At 46.2% G+C, this 12,567-nt stretch overlaps 1 protein-coding gene across 4 annotated transcripts in view; it reads left to right on the forward strand.

The window, feature by feature from the left end:
• ARHGEF16 (Rho guanine nucleotide exchange factor 16) overlaps nt 1-12,567 on the forward strand; it is a 369,976-nt gene that overhangs the window by 78,759 nt on the left and 278,650 nt on the right. Inside the window, exon 1 of one of the 4 annotated variants that reach the window (XM_069239933.1) lies at nt 7,426-7,700. The exons of 1 other annotated variant lie outside the window; for it this stretch is intronic. The gene's annotated coding sequence lies outside the window, so the exon portion shown is untranslated. Of the gene's footprint in view, nt 1-7,425; nt 7,701-8,532; nt 8,550-9,056; nt 9,121-12,567 lie in introns of those variants that run through there. 2 more of the 4 variants (XM_069239936.1, XM_069239934.1) reach the window with 2 other exon arrangements.

Genomic DNA, 12,567 nt, shown 5'->3' on the forward strand with positions numbered 1-12,567 from the left:
GGAGTCTGGGGTATCTGAACTCACAATTAAAAAAAACATATTTTTGTAGATTTGGTTTTTAGATTGTCTGTTTGAAAATGCCACTTTTAGAAAGTGGGCATTTTCTTGCTTAACCATTCTGTGCCTCTGCCTGCCTGTAGAATCCGCGTCTGGTCCGACTGACAGTTTGGCTGTTTGTGCATTCCCTCTTGATAGTGTCACAAAGGGAGCTGAGGTGTGCCCTTCATATCCTGATGAGTCTCCTGGGCTAGAGTGGGGAAGGGGGAGCGGACACCTCCACCTGAAGGGGCTGTGCCTGTCCTCACACAATGTAGTCCCCGACCCCCTGGAGTGTGTCGGAGGCCAAGCCTGGGCAAGGTAGGATCTTGTGAACAAAAGAGACTTTCCTTTGAAGTTTGCCTACTTCAAAGGCAGAAATGAGTACTATAAGTAGTGGACCCAAAACCCCACAGGTTTAGAACACTTTTGGATCAAGAGGAACCTATGCCAAGGAGAAGAGCTAAAGAGCTGAAGGAGGAGTACTGTCCCTTTGCTGTGTGTGCTTTGCTGGGTTGGCCTGCAGTTGCTGCTTCTGCCTTAAAGAGGACAAAGACTGGACTTAGCTGTGTATCCTGCTTGTGAAGTTTCTCTAAGGGGTTGAAGTAGAGCTTGCCTACTGTTGGAAACATCAGGGATTTGAAAGACTTCAGATTCATCTGCATGCAGCACTGGGAACTGTGTGTTTTGTGCTGCAACAGAAGAAAAATCACCACACGCTCTCCCCGACACTGATGCCTGCACCATGACCTGACGGCAACGCACGGAGCCGTGCCCCGCTTTGCACCACAATCCTGGTCTCACCCAGGCCGCCACCTGATGCCATCACCAAGCCACTGCTTGTACTGTGTCCTGGGGCCCCGCACTCCACATCGCCTTGCTCACGCCACAACCTTCTTATTCCCGACTATAACGCTCAGTGCTGACACCGACGCCACTGCCTGCGCCATGGCCAGAGGACACCGCTTGTGAGGTACACAGAGTACTGTTCTGTCCCGCACCGCAGCTCTGGACCAACCGATGCCAGCGCCATCGACTACAGCATCATCAACAGATGCCCCTGTCAGCACTGTGACCTGTGGGTGCCGCACGGAGCCCGCCCTGCGTCGTACTGCCACCTTGGGCTTACTGATGACAGCAGTTCAGCAACAACAATGCCACTGTCTGCACTGCGACCTGGAGACACTGCACTTCGCACTGCCCTGCTTCTCACCGCACCGATGCCAAAGGACGCCGTCACCAAGCTGCTGCCTGCGCTGCGACTTGTGGGCACCGCATGTCACATCGTCCCGCTTCGCACCGCAGCCCTGACACCATCATCGTCAGCACTTCTTACTTTGTCATCAGCCTGGAGTTTGATCTGCAATATGCGTGACTTGAAGGACCCGATGACCCCTGCACCGACCTCCGGGAACGAATCCCACCGATGCCAGCAACGCCGCATTCTGGATCTCACTGCGAGGATCACAACACCCTAAATTTCTAAGGTACTGTTTTTGCAGGTCTTACTGACCTTGTAGCTGGCCCGCAGCGCAGCAATCGGCCTGAACTGTTGGATTTGTTGTTCACGACGCCGTGATAGCCCCAGACGGACTTCAAAAAACTGTATTTTTAAGTTCATTCTTGCAAAATTCATACATTTATTACTGTATGTTGGATTTATCTCGTTTTGGTCTTGTTTTACACAGATAAATATTTGCTATTTTTCTCATACTGGTGTGGTGACCTTTTGTAGTGTTTTCACTGTATTACTGTGTGTTACGTGCAAATGCTTTACACATTCCTTCGGAGATAAGCCTGACTGCTCATGCCAGGCTACCAAGGGGTTAGCAGGGGCTATCTCAGCTGGGTATCCCCCTTCCCCTGACTAGAGTGAGAGTTCCTCCTTGACAAGGTGTAAACTGACTGCCAATCACATTCATCATTCCCAGATTGGTTCTGAAGAGAGTTCCAAGGAAGGTCTTGTCCTTCTGAGGAACCAGAGTGCTCTTCTTGTAATTTATTATGAGACTGCATTGTTCTAGGCATTTCTTCATAACCTTCAATCCTTCCAAGGACTCCTTGGGTGAAGCAGATTGACGTAACCAGTCCTCTAGGTAAGGAAAGACATTCCACCCCTTTAAATGTGGACTGGCTCCTAGCTGTACCATCATTTTAGTGAAAACTCTGGGTTCAGAATTTATACTAAAGAGAAGGACGTGGAATTGGTAATGTCTGTTTTGCAGTGTGGATCTCACATACTTCCAGAGTTTCTTCCATGTGGGAGTATAGAGAGAAGCATCCCATAAATCCACCATACTGGGGAAAACATTATTCTGGATTAGGGGTATGATCCTTTGGAGAGTTTCAATCTTGACAGGTATCCTGTTGATCCACCTATACAGATGACAAAGGTCTATGTTAGTCCTGTGATCCCCTGACATTTTTGGAACCAGCAACAGTCTGAAGTAGAACCCCCCCCTCTTTGCAACAAGAGAACTGGTGCAATATCCGTTTACCTTTCAGATTCTGAATCTCTGCCTTTCAAAATGTATTTTGTCTTGATTCCTTGGATAAGGTAAGAATATGGTCCTTGTGAATAGAGAACATATCAAATCTAGTCTGTCTTCTTCTGACAATATTTGTTTCCAACGGGCCAATCATAATGATCTCCTTGAAAGTGAGGAGCTTACCTTTTCAGAGGTGAAGAGTTCTTCTTCTTCTGCTCGTCTTGCTCCCTGTAAACACTTCTTCTGGATTTCTTGGAAAAGGAAGAAGACTGCTGGGTAGATCTCCTGGAGGGTTGGCCTCAACATTCCTTGTAGTGGGAAGACTTGGCAAAAGAACCATGACAAGAGTAGGAGCAGTGCTTCTTCTTCTTCTTAAAAGCAGATGCAGTTTTTTTCTACCTCGACACCAAAAAGCTTAGCTCCTCCTAAAGGTATCCTCAAGCCCATAGTCTTCTGGGCAGTTCCTTCTGATTGCAACAACAAAACCCTCAGCAAGGGCAGAAGCCCACACTCCATTGAAGGATAGGTCTGAGGCAAAATGTATTTGTGGCTTGATGATCACTAGGAGAGAATAGCATTGCTAACTCTCTTGCATATTCTTAAATAGCCCATTGAGGTTGGACATAAGTAGCAGGGACCAGTCGGCAGCATAAATGCCTGCCCACAAGGCAATGTTGGACCCAGAATAAGCTTTATTCAAGGCAGAGGAGATTGTTTCTATCCATCGATCTTTCAATATTCTCTCTTCGGCAATAGGAATTCGCCCCACCAACTTGACGGAAAGCAAATCTACTGTTATGGAATCAGACACAGTTTTATCCATTTGGTCAAATGGGTACAACTTAGACATAAAACAGGGAATGGGCATTTCTACCAGATCCCGCCATTCGCTATGTATAACTGCATGACAAAATGATGAACAGGAAGATCTAGGCAGGGACCCTTGTGAAAATTCCTTTGAAAAGGTTCGGAAGAAGTGCTCGGCAATTCTTCAACAGGAAAGCCCATATTAACCATAATCTTATGAAGAACATCAGGTAACAGTTTCTTCCCATATCTTTGCCTTACTGGTTAGAAAGGAAGGGATCCAGAACCTTGTCAGACTCAGAATAGGAACCTTCAGAACTGCCCTGCAAGAATGATTTTCCAGAATGAAGGTTCTTACAAGACTGTATAGTCTGAATAGCAATCCTCTTGATGGGTTTTTCCAATGAAGAATCCACCCTCATGCTCTTGTAGCATTTAAAGTGAGGGTAGAGCTTCAGGAGAGGAAGACGAGAAAGAGGATTCAAAATAATGTCTCCTGGAAGTCGCTTGGAAGCACTTGGTCCATACCTGAGGTGCAGCGTTTGAGAAGTAAGGAGGCTTCTTTACAGATAAACAATGATGGCAGTAGCGGGAGGCTCAGCTCTCCTGATAACAAAACACACCATCCTATCATGATGCTGCAAGACGCCAACAGTGATCTCCAGTGTCACGATGAGTCAGGACGATCACGCCAACCAGAGCAGGCATAAACCTCCAGAAATTAACCACGCCCCTCCCCCACCTCCAAATCTCAGCAGAGAATGATCGGGGAGGGGAAATACAAGAACCCAGGCCTCGCTGAAGCCCTCTATCTTGTCACAGACATTGGGGAGGATAAAAAATGGAAGTGACATAGGGTAAGTAAGACTTGTACACCCAGGGGTGGGTGCATGCTTACGTACCGTTTCTTTCTCTTGTAAGTCCTGGAACCACCCTAAAAAGTAATGACTGGGGATGAGGACGGAGAATAGTAGTGATAATTTGTCATGTTGCTTTATTTGAGTGTCTTGGGTTATGTTATTGGTATTGAAGTCGAAATGGTGATTTTAGTTACAGGGAGTATCTCAATGGTGTATTACATTTTGTAGGGCCACATACATGATTCCCGGTGCACCCGTGCCATGTCCCTCTCTGTATCCTGTAGGAGGCTGGCCTGGTTTGTAGTGGGTACCTATGGTACTTACACCTTACACCAGATCCAGTTATCCCTTATAAGTGAAATGTAGGCAGTGTCTAGAAGCCAGGCTCTCAAAGGGTAGCTGTCACTGAGCAGCCAAGGCTTGTTTAGGAGACATGCAAAGCTCATGCAATACCACTGTAGTCACACAGTACTCACACACCTGAAAGAAAACACTCAGTGTTACAAAAATAAAGGTACTTTTTTTTGGTGACACAAATGCTAAAAATACCACAGAGACTATACTCCCTTAGGAGGTAAGTACTACACAAAATATATACACTAGTATACAGAAATGTGCAAGAAAACAGTTTGAAAACAGTGCAATTAGTGAAAATCATAATAGTTAGAAATAGGCCTATTGGGTACACAAACCATTTACTAAGAAAGTGGAATGCGAATGTCAGTTTTCCACCTAGGCAAGTGTAATGTGTAGAGGGGCACTTGGAGTATTAGAAAACACCAAAGGTAAGTAATGAAACCCACCCTAGAGCCCAGGAAAGCAGAAGTAAAACACAGTAACTTTCCTAGAACACACAAGAACACGAGGAAGAAGATTATGCAAGAACCAGAAGAGGCTGCAAGACACCAACAGTGGATTCCTGGACCTGAAGACCTGTGGAAGAAGGGGAATAAGTCCAAGAAGCACAGAAGAGTCCAGGGAGAACGGGTGCCTCTGCTAACCTGGATGAAAGTGAAAAAGAAGAACCACTGGTAAGGAACAACAGTCAGTACTGTACCGAAGAAGACGGATGCGGGTTCCTGGTTGGTGCAGATGATGTCCCACGCTGGCTGGAGGATTGCAGTCTGGTTTGCGTTGTTGGAGTCCGCCAACAAGCCTTGGCACATGCAAAGCTTGCAGTTAGGGGAAAATGGCGCTGCCCGGGACCAGGACGGACCAGGTGGACTCTAGCATGGAGGAGGAGTCAGAGGGGGCTCTCAGCAACTCAGAGAGCCCACAGAAGACCAAGCAGTGTGCACAGGAGTCCCACAGCACCGGGACAAAGGAGGTGCAAAAGGAGGCCCACTTAGCACTATGACAAAGGCTTCCACCCCGCTGGAGAGCCACTCAGGAAGATGTGCGTCGCAGGACAGAGTGCTGGGGGCTGGAGCTGCATTGTTCATGAAGAACTTCATGGAAGGATGCCAATAAGCCTTGGCAACTGCAAAACACGCTGTGCACGGGGGTACTGTCTTACGTGGGGAGTAAGCTCTTACATCCATCAAAGTTGGACAGTAGGATGCCAGGACCGTCTGGACCACTTCAGTCCACCACCCGTGATGCAGTATTGATGCAACTTGTCAGTAGAGGGAACCCACGCCACTGGTCGTCGATGCACTGAGGTGCCTGCTGAAGCAGGGGAGTGACTCCTTCACTCCAAGGGAGAGTCCTTTGCTTTTCTGGTACAGGCTGAAGACAGGCTGTCCTCTGAGGATGCATGACCGGGATACAGTTGCAGTTGCTGGCAGGAGCTGAAGATACAATGTTGCAGAAGCTGTCTTTGCCTCTTTGCTGCAGTTTGTAGAGTTCCTGGAGGGTCCAGATGCAGTTTCTTGAGTGAGAAGGTGAAGTAGAGGATGCAGAGGATTCCTGCTGGAGTCTTGCAAACCGAATCTGAAGAACCTCCCAATGGAGAGACCCTAAATAGCTCTGAAAGGTGGATTGGTTAGCTAAACAGGTAAGCACCTATCAGGGGAGGGCTCTGACGTCACATGCTGGCACTGGCCACTCAGATGCTCCCAGAGTTCCCTGCCAACTTGGAATCCAATACTGGGGGTCCTCTAAGGTGCCCCAGAGTGCATGGAATCATACAACAAATTCTTGCAAAAGCCTTGGGGTAAGATTCCAACATGTTTGATAACAAACATGCCTATGTTCGGAGTTACCACTATGTAGCTGGACATAGATAGTGACCTATGTCAGGTAAACAAATAAAATGGCGTCCCGCAGTCATGAAGACCGGGAAAATGGTCCTGGAGGTCGTGGGGGCACCTCTCCTAGTGCAGGGGTGCCCTAACACACAGGTACTCTGCACCCTGTCCTCGGGGCTAAAGGGCCTGCTATCGGGATGATTATAAGTGACCTAGTGCTGTGTAAATGGCAGTGAAAGGGTGCATGCACTTTTTCACGCAGGCTGCAATGGCAGTCCTGTAGAAGCCTTTGCATTGGCTCCCTATGGGTGGCAAAAGATATGCTGCAACCCATAGGGATCTCCTGGAACCCCAATGCCATGGGTACCTAGGTACCATATACTAGGGTCTTATAAGGGCGCACCAGTATGCCAATTGTGGGTGAAATACTGGGGTACCAGTATGCAACAACCACAAATTAAGGGAGAGAGAATAAATACTGGGGTCCTGATTAGCAGGATCCCAATAGACACAGTCAAACACGCCAAAAGTGGGGGTAACCAAGCTAGAAAGAAGCTACTTTCCTACACATCCGTTCTCCCGTGTTCCTGTCATTTGTTTCAGATAATATTGCCGATGCCAATAACAACGTTCAGTTGTTGTGCGCGTCGCTACTCTCTGTGTTTTTCTTAGAACAGGTTATCTCTCAGACATCAGCTGCAGAACTCAGGTGTACGTACACTTCGAACGGATTATGTCAGACTGTAGTGATGGTTCATTCCTGGGTGTTTTAGTCTGTAAAATGTCCCCTGTGTGAGTGCGAAAATGTTCACAGAAAGTTTTCCTTGTTGTGTTACTCTCATTGTGGTCTTGTGGTCACCTCGCTTATCCCAGGTGCGCACAAAGTTCTCACGGCCTTGAGTTACAGCCGTGACTATTCCACGTAGCACCCCCTCAAGCTCCCCGGGCCGTCACTCACCTGCGGCTTGGATTTTGCAGTCGCTGCTGACAGGGAAAGGCCCCGCCCCCTCGTACAGGCATCGCCCCTCTCCCGCTTTCACCTGGGGACTGCGGTTAGCTTTGTACACACTGGTATCAGGCTGCTCCCTGCCCTCCTTCCCTCCACACGCCCACACCTGGGTGATGTCAGCTGTGCTCTTGAGGGCAGAGGGCAGAGGGAGGAGGCGGCGGAGGGAGTCTCGGACAGGAAGTGCAGTCTTGGACAATCCCGCAGCCCGGGCTCCGGACTTTCAAATACCAGGCTCCCCACCCTGGAAAGTCGGGGACCCGAAGCAAGCCGATCACCGGAGCCAAGACTGGTGCATGAGGCCGGTAGTCAGGTAGGAATGGGCATACCCTGGCAATGCAGCACAGGGCATCGACAGCTGCAGGGAGAGAGGAGGGTGTCTCTCTCCTGGGGGGTAGTCGGTGGAATGTGTTTCAGGGATATACCAGCTGTTTGAAGAATATATGAACTCTTTTGAAAGGGCATTTTGGCGAACGCATGCCGCGAAACTGACATTAAAGATCGACTAACGTTCTGTTTCCTAACTTTCAGAAGCAGCACAGCAGTGAGATCAGGTTGCGGCCAGTCTGTACTGGGTGGTGTTTCTGAACTCTGTTATCGCAGCTGTGGCAGTGAATTGTTTCTGTTTGTCCAGCCTCTCCTTCACAGATACTTAGAATCTTTGTACACTGTTGTTTGATAGCACATCCAGTGTGTTGTTATTCACTTTGCACCATCTGTAGAAGGTGTATTTTGTCTGTTTTCTTGATTAGTGCTTTTCAGAGTGCGTTCCCATCAAACGTGTAGCTTTTTGGTGCCCCCTATTTGAGTGCCTCTGCATGTCTTCTAATGTCCTCTTATGAAGGTGCGTCTGGCTCCTTTAAATTCTTTTAATTAACTTTGTGTCTCTTACAATGATACTTTGCATTTCTTTGTAAACTCTTGTGCTGTGTTAGTGGTTCATTCTGCGTATCACGTTCTCTTTTTCGCTGTGAGATTAATTTTCCATAGTCGCCCTTCCAACCCTGCAGACAGGGACACACTGCCGGTTTCTTGCTACACGGGTCGGACTCTTCTGTCATCTTTTTCAGTTGCGAAATAGACCTTGATCACCTGGAAATAGTCCCATTTGGATTGTGGTGGAGGAGCGGAGGTGTCGAGAGAGGTCCTGCTCTGCATCCAGGTGCGAGGAAACTTTGACGTTCCATTTTAAAGCTCGCGCTGGGTCGTGAGAGGATGAGGATTGCTGTTTTAAAAAAAATATATGTTTTGTTACCATGTATTTTTTTGTCATATGTAAATATATATCAGAGAATTCTAGTTCATCAGTCCCATTCTAGAGGGGGTCATGCACACCAGGAATTTTGAGTGTGGGAATTGTTGTCCCGAGTATATCACGGATTGCACAGGACCACAAATCCCAGCATGCACCGGAAACTCATGGAAGTATGTGCGCTGCGTACGCGACAGATTGGGTGACTTTAGAGCTGTAATACTTTCAGCCCTCACCCCTGAAAGATTTCGCATTCTCCCCTGTCGTGTCCTCCTTTCTGTATCTTTGAGTTATCGGCCAAGGGCTTTTTCTGTCCCATGTCTGTCAACACAAGCGCATTTAGTTCGCGCCATCGCCTTTTTTTTATTTTTTTTAGGACGGAACTTTTTTTTTCTATTTTATGATTGTGAATAAGATGAAAGGTCTTTCTAGCTGACAATTTTAGTTCACAGCTGGGACGCCGAGGATGACGTAGGAAATGGTGAGATTTGTATCGTGAAGTTTCACTCCGTGATTCCAGGCCAGCGTTATTATTTCGTTTAAAGTTGCTTTGCTGCAATGTGGAATGTTGTCCTTCATATACAAGCCTCTCCTCCCTGCTATCTCTTCCAGAACTGCTTCCCAGCCCCCTGCACCCGCTCCCATCTACACACAGCCTGGCGTGGGGTGAGGACTTCCTGCCATGTGCAACTGATCAGACCGCAGCACTCACATGAAAATAAAGCTCGGATAGAGGCCGCTGGGCCCTGAGACAGCCACACATGTTCTTTCCACACGGGTCCTGCCTGGTGTCTATTCTCACCCTCGAAGCAGCGGTCTTCAAACGTTTAATGTTTAACGTCCCCCCTAATGAAATAAAATATCAGGACCCACTTCGAATTTTTCACAGTTATTCTGTTAAACTGACAATGTTTAAATATGCGTAGCTATATTTAAACATTGCAGTTAAGTTCTATTACTTTTTTTTAAGCGTGCAATCAATTAGATGCCAAACATACTGTTATGGTCAGGCAGGCCTTACTAAGTGTAAAAGTATTCACAGTGTGATTATTAGAAGTGGGGGTTTTAAAGAGTATCTTGGATATAAATGACAAAACATGGTAGTGATAGCTCATTATAGAGCGGTTTACTCGTGCTCATTTTTTCCAGCTTAAAACAAAGTCCTGTTATAAGCAAAATGCTTCTTTTTCCCAGAGCCTGGCTTCCCAATCATTGGGATCACTTGAGTTCCCCCGTCCCCCCCCCCCCGCCCGTTTGAAGACCCCCTGCTCTAAGGGTACCCTTGCCAACGCTTGAAGACTGGTAGGGCTGGATCAGAGTTAGTCACACATAGGAAAAAGCTTGGTTCCTTATTAGGCCAGCCCACTTCTGGTAACTTTCATTATAGATATGTTTTTTTATTTTTTATTTTCCCCAGAAAGGGGCTTTTTTGTCTGTCACAAAGAATTTCTAACTAAAGTAAGTTCATAGCAATGCAGACATTTGCAAAATTGCACGTTGCTATTGCAGCAAAAGCATCTACACTATACCAGTTAAATTGATGCCAGCAAAACATGAACATGGACCTTTGTTAGGTAGAGGAGATTTTTATTTTTACTATGATTGGGATCCCGTCTGAATGTATTTTTTTGGCAAAATATCCAGCAAAGGTTTGTTACATAGTGCCTAATCATTGATTAAAAGCTGGACCAGTTTTCTGGCATATAAATTGCTGGTGGAAAGATTAAATAGTCCCTTTTCCTTCATATTAGGTCTTTGGTATGTTATTGTATTTGAGCATTTATATAGCGCCTCATACACCTGAAGGGCTTCCCGGGGTCGAGTACTAAACGTCTTGCTGCTTATGGTTGGTAGCAGGAGGCTTTATAGAGTGGGCGCTATAGCAAGAATTTGGGTGCCATGCATGAGGTTGGTGGGTGTGTTAAAAGTTTCAAAGTGAAAGTGCAAAAGCACCCAGCATAGAGTAATGCAAGGAACACAGTAATTTTTCTATTTCATTACAATAGCTAAGTGATAGCCTGCTCTATTCATTGGGTGTGGCTGTTAAAGCATGACTTTAGAGTGGCCATTGTGGTAAGCATATTGATGTCATGTGTTGGGTGCGGAGGTGTGCTCCACTCATGTAGCAGACCACATGTGTGATGACAGCTCCACAGCATGAAGCTAGCACACACTCTGAGATTACATAGAAGTACCATATTCGGGCAACTGGGTATGAAGCTCTTAAGATGAAATGAATGAAGTGCTTAATTTAAGCTGGTACTTGTTGGTGCTCTGCACAGGCGCTTACTTCTCAATACTGGCTTATAACAGTCCACAACACAGCAGCACCGTTTGACTATTTTTGAAATGTGCACATCATCAATGCTTAACAATGTAGATTTTCCTAGTAAGTTATGACGGAAAGTCTTAATTTTATTAAAGACACGGAGGCAAGTATTATGCTTCTCTATCTTGCTTTATTTTTAACAGCAGCAGTCAAGAAACTACAACTCCCATGGGGCTTGAAAACAGGAAAGCCAATGGGAGGTCAACAAGTAAAACTAATGCACCAATCACAATGTCAGGGCATACGTGACCACTAAGCTTGACTGCGACCAGCCCTCTTTCTTGATGCGAGAAGTTAATCAATGTGTGAAAACGGGAAAATAGTGAGAACAATTACAACTGCCAAAATTAATGAACAAAGTTCTTGGATAAAGTTCAGGCAAAAGAGGAAACAAGGAGAAAGCCGAAGAATGGTCGGGAGACTCCGCTGGAACGAAGCTGGATTTCCAGAAGGAGCGTCTGGAATCGGCAAAACTAAGGTCCGATCAGGTAGATGGTTGAGATGTTGTAGATGTTGCTGTGAGGGAGGGAAAAGAAGACAAAATCAGGAGATTGTCCTACTTGTGGCGGGATAATACTTGCCTCCGTGTCTTTAATAAAATTAAGACTTTCCGTCATAACTTAGTAGGAAAATCTACATTTTATGTAAAGAACGGAGGCTCATATTATGCTTTTTTAAAGCATATTAATCGCCACAGAAGTTGCAGTATGTACAGGTTTACAATAGAATGTTCTGAAAACATTATCATTAGACCAGTCAGCCGATCTCAGAATGTCTTCCAAACTGGAACCAACCCAGAAAGCTTTAGAGGCCATAGCACCTCTAGTGGAATGAGCCCCAAAAACAGAGGCATCTATACCCGCCAATGACATTACCCAACGAACCCATCTGGCAAGAGTTGCAGAAGAAACCGGTTTATGGGGTTTGCGGAAAGAAATAAGTAACTGGGAAAAGGAAGACGTTCTGAGATTGGCCGTGCGTTCTTTGTAACATTTAAGACATTGTCCAACGTATTACTTAGGTTGATTGGGGAAATATGGATAAAAAACTGTATGCAAATTAGTTTTGGTACGTTTGTTAATAGAGAATAAGACCCCCGTAGGGGCGAACTGTCGAGAGGAAACATCCAGGTCTTTAACGTCAGATAACCGTTTGATGGAAACTAAACAAAGCAACATAGTGAGTTTGGCAGAAAGCATTTTCAAAGACAACTCAGAATTATCTTGCCAAGATAAAAACAAATTTAACACTACATTGACATCCCATAGTTTTGAGTATTTAGGTAAAGGAGGACAAGAAAATGTTACTCCTTTTAACAAGCGGCAGAGTAGAGGGTGTTCCCCCACGGGGTTCCCATTGATGTAAGCATGGTGCATGGAAATTGCTGACCTATATAGGTTGATCGTCCTGTATGACTTACCTGAACCAGCCTGTGCGGCCAGGAAATTAATAACATAGTTTATATCTGTTGAAACTGGATCGAGGACCCTTCCCACACACCAGCTAGACCAAAGAGACCAGGCGGAACTATATGCCTTCCTGGTACCTGGGGCCCAGGCCCTGCTGATGAGGTCCGCAGCTTCTTCCGAAATTGGGATG

This window comes from Pleurodeles waltl, chromosome 6, assembly GCF_031143425.1.
Source record: "Pleurodeles waltl isolate 20211129_DDA chromosome 6, aPleWal1.hap1.20221129, whole genome shotgun sequence".
Taxonomy (NCBI): Eukaryota; Metazoa; Chordata; class Amphibia; order Caudata; family Salamandridae; genus Pleurodeles; species Pleurodeles waltl.